The following is a 6,953-nucleotide window of genomic DNA, read 5'->3' on the forward strand; positions in this document are numbered from 1 at the left end:
CTGGTCTGCATTTTAGGCTGTGTGCACACGTAGCATATTTTTTGCGGTTTTTTTGTGGTTTTTCGCTATAAAAACGCGAAAAAAACGCTAACATTAAGCATCCTATGTATTAGAATGCATTCCGCATTTTTTGTGCACATGCTGCATTTTTTTTCCTGAGCGGAATTGCATTCCAGAAAAAAACGCAGCATGTTCATTAAAATTGCGGAATCGCGGCGATTCTGCACCCATAGGAGTGCATTCATCTGCTTACTTCCCGCACGGGGCTGTGCACACCATGCGGGAAGCGAGCTGATCATGTGCGGTTGGTACCCAGGGTGGAGGAGAGGAGACTCTCCTCCATGGACTGGGCACCATATAATTGGTAAAAAATAAAATAATTAAAATAAAAAATAGCGATATACTCACCTTCGATGTCCCCCGGCCTCTCCGCTGCACGCTGCCGCTTCGGTTCCTATAGCTGCTGGGCGGTGAAGGACCTGCGATGATGTCGCGGTCTTGTGATTGGTCGCGAGACCGCATGTGACCGCTCACACGACCAATCACAAGCCGCGACGTCATCGCAGGCCCTTCACTGCACACCAGCTATAGGAACGGACGCCGCTGAGGTCTGCAGGTGAGTATAACCAATTTTTTTTATTTTTTTTATTATTTTTAAACATTCTATCTTTTACTATAGATGCTGCATAAGCAGCATCTATAGTAAAAAGTTGGTCACACTTGTCAAACACTATGTTTGACAAGTGTGACCAACCTGTCAGTCAGTTTTCCAAGCGATGCTACAGATCGCTTGGAAAACTCTAGCATTCTGCAAGCTAATTATGCTTGCAAAACGCTAGTTTTCTGCGGGTATATGCATGCTAATTCTGCATGCGATATACCCTCGGCAGGAGGCGCAGAATTGCCGCGGAAATTTCCGCGGCAATTCTGCAACGTGTGAACTTAGCCTTACAGACACCTTATTGATTTAATTGAACAGTGTGTAACGCTTTGTTTCCCCTGTGGAGGCGCCACATCTAAACTGAGCATTTTACCTTCCTAAAAATTACAGCTGATTTTTAGAGTTTCTAGCAGGAAGACTGTTTTTGTGGTTGGTTTATTATCAAGGAGCTTCCTTATCGATATGGTGATGGGATATGTAAAAGGTCACATAGCCGGGGTGGGTCACACCGATCCTCCTGGCCGTTACCTTTGTGAAAAAAAAAAAAAAAACAAAAAACCCTGCTGCTCCCTATTGTCAGGACAATTACTTAATAATTATATATACGGTACACTGCTCAAAAAATAAAGGGAACGCTAAAATCCCACATCCTAGATATCACTGAATAAAATATTCCAGTTGTAAATCTTTATTAATTACATAGTGGAATGTGTTGAGAACAATAAAACCTAAAAATAATCAATGTAAATCACAACTAATATCCCACGGAGGTCTGGAGTTGGAATGATGCTCAAAATCAAAGTGGAAAATGAAGTTACAGGCTGATCCAACCTCAGTAGAAATGCCTCAAGACAAGGAAATTATGCTCAGTATTGTGTGTGGCCTCCACGTGTATGTATGATCTCCCTACAATGCCTGGGCATGCTCCTGATGAGGCGGCGGATGGTCTCCTGAGGGATCTCCTCCCAGTCCTGGACTAAAGCATCCACCAACTCCTGGACAGTCTGTGGTGCAACGTGACGTTGGTGAACGCAGCGAGACATGTTGTCCCAGATGTGCTCAATCAGATTCAGGTCTGGGGAACGGGAGGGCCAGTCCATAGCTTCAATGCCTTCATCTTGCAGGAACTACTGCCACACTCCAGCCTCATGAGGTCTGGCATTGTCCTGCATTAGGAGGAACCCAGGGCCAACCGCACCAGCATATGGTATCACAAGGGGTCTGAGGATCTCATCTCGGTACCTAATCGCAGTCAGGCTACCTCTGGTGAGCACATGGAGAGCTGTGCGACCCTCCAAAGTAATGCCACCCCACACCATTACTGACCCACTGCCAAACCGGTCATGCTGAAGGATGTTGCCGGCAGCAGATCGCTCTCCACGGCGTCTCCAGACTTTGTCACATGTGCTCAGTGTGAACCTGCTTTCCTCTGTGAAGAGCACAGGGCGCCAGTGGCGAATTTGCCAATCCTGGGGTTCTGTGGCAAATGCCAAGCGTCCTGCACGGTGTTGGGCTGTGAGCACAATCCCATCTGTGGATGTCGGGCCCTCAGACCATCCTCATGGAGTCGGTTTCTAACCACTTGTGCAGACACAGGCACATTTGTGGCCTGCTGGAGGTCATTTTGCAGGGCTCTGGCAGTGCTCCTCCTGTTCCTCCTCGCATAAAGTCGGAGGTAGCGGTCCTGCTGCTGGGTTATTCCCGTAGAATGTAAGTCCGCAAGGACAGGATCCACTCCCCTCTGCTCCAGTCTGTCATTGTAAATTTGTTTACTGTAAACTTTATCTTTAACCCTGTACGTAACCCCTTTTCTCATTACAGCACCATGGAATTAATGGTGCTATATAAATAATAATAATAAAATTGACCTCCTACATCCCCCTCCATGTCTCCTGGTGTACTGGCCTGTCTCCTAATAGCGCCTCCAGCCTCTGGACACTACGCTGACAGACACAGCAAACCTTGCCACTGCTCACGTTGATGTGCCATCCTGGATGAGCTGCACTACCTGAGCCACTTGTGTGGGTTGTAGAGTCCATCTCATGCTACCACGAGTGTGAAAGCACAACCAACATTCAAAAGTGAACAAAAAATCAGCCAGAAAGCATTGGTACTGAGATGTGGTCTGTGGTCCCCACCTGCAGAACCACTCCTTTATTGAGGGTGTCTTGATAATTGCCAATAATTTCCATCTGTTGTCTGTTCCATTTGCACAACAGCATGTGAAATTGATTGTCAATCAGTGTTGCTTCCTAAGTGGACAGTTTGCTTTCATAGACGTTTGATTTACTTGGCGTTATATTCTGTTGTTTAAGTGTTCCCTTTAATTTTTTTGAGCAGTGTGTGTGTGTGTGTATATATATATATGTGTATATATATGTGTGTGTATATATGTGTATATATATATATATATATATATATATATATAATGTGTGTGTATATATGTATGTGTGTGTATATATATATATATATATATATATATATATATATATATATATATATATATATATATATATATATATATATATATATATATATACACATACACACCAAGGCTCCTAACACCAACAGCACAAAGGCAGCAACTCCACCAATAGCAGAGACTGAACAATACTGGAGTAACATGGGAGAAGGAAAAAACACAACACCAGTGCATTGTGGCTGCAAGAACTAAGATTGAAACACAGCAACCACCTAGAGCAAGAAGCAGTTATCCCACAGTGTGTCAAGAACATGAAGAGCCGGACAGCACCTGGCCCAGACATGATCTACACCTACTGGCTAAAGAAATGAACTGAACGTGAGTACATGAGCGTGTGACAAAGCAGATGAACCAACTGCTAGAAGCAGGCCACCATCCAGCTTGGTTAACACAAGGTAGAACAGTGCTGAACACGAAGGATCCTCACAAAGGAACAGTCCCATCCAACTACCGCCCAATAACCTGCCTTACAACAACATGGAAACTCCTGTCAGGCATCATAGCCACCAAGCTACAGAACCATATGAACCAGTACATGAATCCAGCTCAGAAAGGCATGGAGACCGACACCAGAGGCTCTACGCACCAGCTTCTAAAAGAGCAGTCATTCAAGATCCAGACAGACCAATCTCAGCACAGCCTGGATTGACTACAATAAAGCTTATGACTCAATGCCACACACATGGATCTGTGAATGCTTGGCTCTCTACAGTGTCAACAGGTAATTAAGAACCTTCCTCAGAAACTCAATGTGTCAATGGAGAACAACATTGGAAGTCAACTCAAGACAACTAGCACAAGTGACCATCAAATGCGGCATATACCAAGGTGATGCACTGTCCCCATTGCTGTTCTGCATAGGCTTGAACCCCCTCAGTTAGATAATTACAGAGTCTGGCTATGGATACAAGTTCAAGAGTGGAAGCACCATCAGCCACCTCCTCTACATGGATGACATCAAGCTGTATGCGAAAAATGAACGAGACATCAATTCACTGATCGACCTGACAAGGATGTACAGTGAAGACATAGAGATGTCCTTCGGACTGGAGAAGTGCGGCTGAGCGGTAATAAAGAGAGGCAAGGTAGTCAAGATTGATGGAGTGTAATTACCAGCAGGACGCGTAGCAGATGTGCAGACATGCTACAAATACCTCGGCATCCCACAGGGATACGGTAACCATGATGAAGAGGCAAGGAAAGCAGCAACATCCAAATACCATCAAAGGGTAAGACAGGTCCTTAAGAGCCAGCTCAATGGGAAGAATAAAATCCGCACCATCAATACATAAGCCCTGCTGTTATGGACCTGGTGGTTAGGAGCACCCGGAATGACCTGATGGTTAAAACGAGAAACCTGGGACAAGCTCTGAGGAGGTGGTAACTCTACTGACCGCAATCCCTAATCCTATCACACACACTAGAAATAGCCGTGGAGCGTGCCTAACTCTCCCTAGACGCCTCTTCACAGCCTAAGAGCTAACTACCCCTAAAGATAGAAATAGCAGCCTACCTTTCCTCAGAGAAATTCCCCAAAGTAAAGGTAGCCCCCCACAAATATTGACTGTGAGTTAAGAGGGAAATGACAAACACAGGAATGAAACAGATATTAGCAAAGGAGGCCGGATCTTCACTAGATAGCCAGAGGATAGGAAAGGGAACTATGCGGTCAGTATTAAAAACTACAAAAACCACGCAGAGTGTGCAAAAAGACCTCCACACCGACTCAAATTTCAGAAATCTTATAAGGACCAATGAAACGAGGCTTGAACTTAGGAGAAGAAACCTTCATAGGGACATAACGAGAAGACAACCAAACCAAATCCCCAACACAAAGTCGGGGACCAACACAGCGACGGCGGTTAGCAAAACGTTGTGCCTTCTCCTGAGACAACGTCAAATTGTCCACCACGTGAGTCCAAATTTGCTGCAACCTGTCCACCACAGAATCCACACCAGGACAGTCAGAAGGCTCAACCTGCCCTGAAGAAAAACGAGGATGAAAACCAGAATTACAAAAAAAAAGGCGAAACCAAAGTGGCCGAACTAGCCCGATTATTAAGGGCGAACTCGGCCAATGGCAAGAAGGTCACCCAATCATCCTGATCAGCAGAAACAAAGTATCAGATAGGTTTCCAAGGTCTGATTGGTTCGTTCGGTTTGGCCATTTGTCCGAGGATGGAACGCTGAAGAAAAAGACAAATCAATGCCCATCTTAGCAAAAAAGGACCGCCAAAACCTAGAAACAAACTGAGAACCTCTGTCTGACACAATGTTCTCTGGAATGCCATGCAAACGAACCACATGCTGAAAAAATAATGGAACCAAATCAGAGGAGGAAGGCAATTTAGGCAAAGGTACCAAATGGACCATCTTAGAAAACCGATCACAAACCACCCAGATGACGGACATCCTTTGAGAGACAGGAAGATCAGAAATAAAATCCATGGAAATATGCGTCCAGGGCCTCTTCGGGACAGGCAAAGGCAAAAGCAACCCACTGGCACGAGAACAGCAAGGCTTGGCCCGAGCACAAGTCCCACAGGACTGCACAAAAGAACGCACATCCCGTGACAAGGAAGGCCACCAAAAGGACCTAGCAACCAAATCTCTGGTACCAAAGATCCCAGCATGACCAGCCAATACTGAACAATGAACCTCAGAAATAACTCTACTAGTCCATCTATCAGGGACAAACAGTTTCTCCACTGGACAGCGGTCAGGTCTATCAGCCTGAAACTCCTGCAGCACCCGCCGCAAATCAGGAGAGATGGCAGACAGAATCACCCCCTCTTTGAGAATACAAGCCGGCTCAGGGACTCCTGGAGAATCAGGCAAAAAACTCCTAGAAAGGGCATCAGCCTTCACATTCTTAGATCCCGGAAGGTATGAGACCACAAAATCGAAACGGGAGAAAAACAACGACCATCAAGCCTGTCTAGGATTCAACCGCTTGGCAGACTCGAGGTAAGTCAGATTCTTGTGATCCGTCAGGACCACCACGCGATGTTTGGCTCCCTCAAGCCAATGTCGCCACTCCTCGAATGCCCACTTCATAGCCAACAACTCCCGATTGCCGACATCATAATTACGCTCAGCAGGCGAAAACTTTCTAGAAAAGAAAGCACATGGCTTCATCAAAGAGCCATCAGAACTTCTCTGAGACAAAACAGCCCCTGCCCCAATCTCAGAAGCATCAACCTCGACCTGAAAAGGGAGCGAATCATCTGGCTGACGCAACACAGGGGCCGAAGTAAAACGACGTTTAAGCTCCTGAAAAGCCTCAACGGCCGCAGGGGACCAATTCACCACATCAGCGCCTTTCTTCGTCAAATCAGTCAAAGGCTTAACCACACTAGAAAAATTAGCAATGAAGCGACTGTAAAAATTAGCAAAGCCCAGGAATTTCTGAAGACTCTTCACAGATGTAGGTTGAGTCCAATCATAAATGGCCTGAACTTTAACAGGGTCCATCTCGATAGTAGAAGGGGAAAAAATGAAGCCTAAAAAGGAAACCTTCTGAACTCCAAAGAGACATTTAGACCCCTTCACAAACAAGGCATTAGCACGAAGGACCTGGAATACCATCCTGACCTGTTTCACATGAGACTCCCAATCATCCGAAAAGACCAAAATATCATCCAAATATACAATCATGAATCTATCCAGATACTTCCGGAAGATGTCGTGCATAAAGGACTGAAACACAGATGGAGCATTAGAAAGCCCGAATGGCATCACCAGGTACTCAAAATGGCCCTCGGGCGTATTAAATGCTGTTTTCCATTCATCGCCCTGTTTAATACGCAC

This window comes from Ranitomeya variabilis, chromosome 5 (genome assembly GCF_051348905.1).
Source record: "Ranitomeya variabilis isolate aRanVar5 chromosome 5, aRanVar5.hap1, whole genome shotgun sequence".
Taxonomy (NCBI): Eukaryota; Metazoa; Chordata; class Amphibia; order Anura; family Dendrobatidae; genus Ranitomeya; species Ranitomeya variabilis.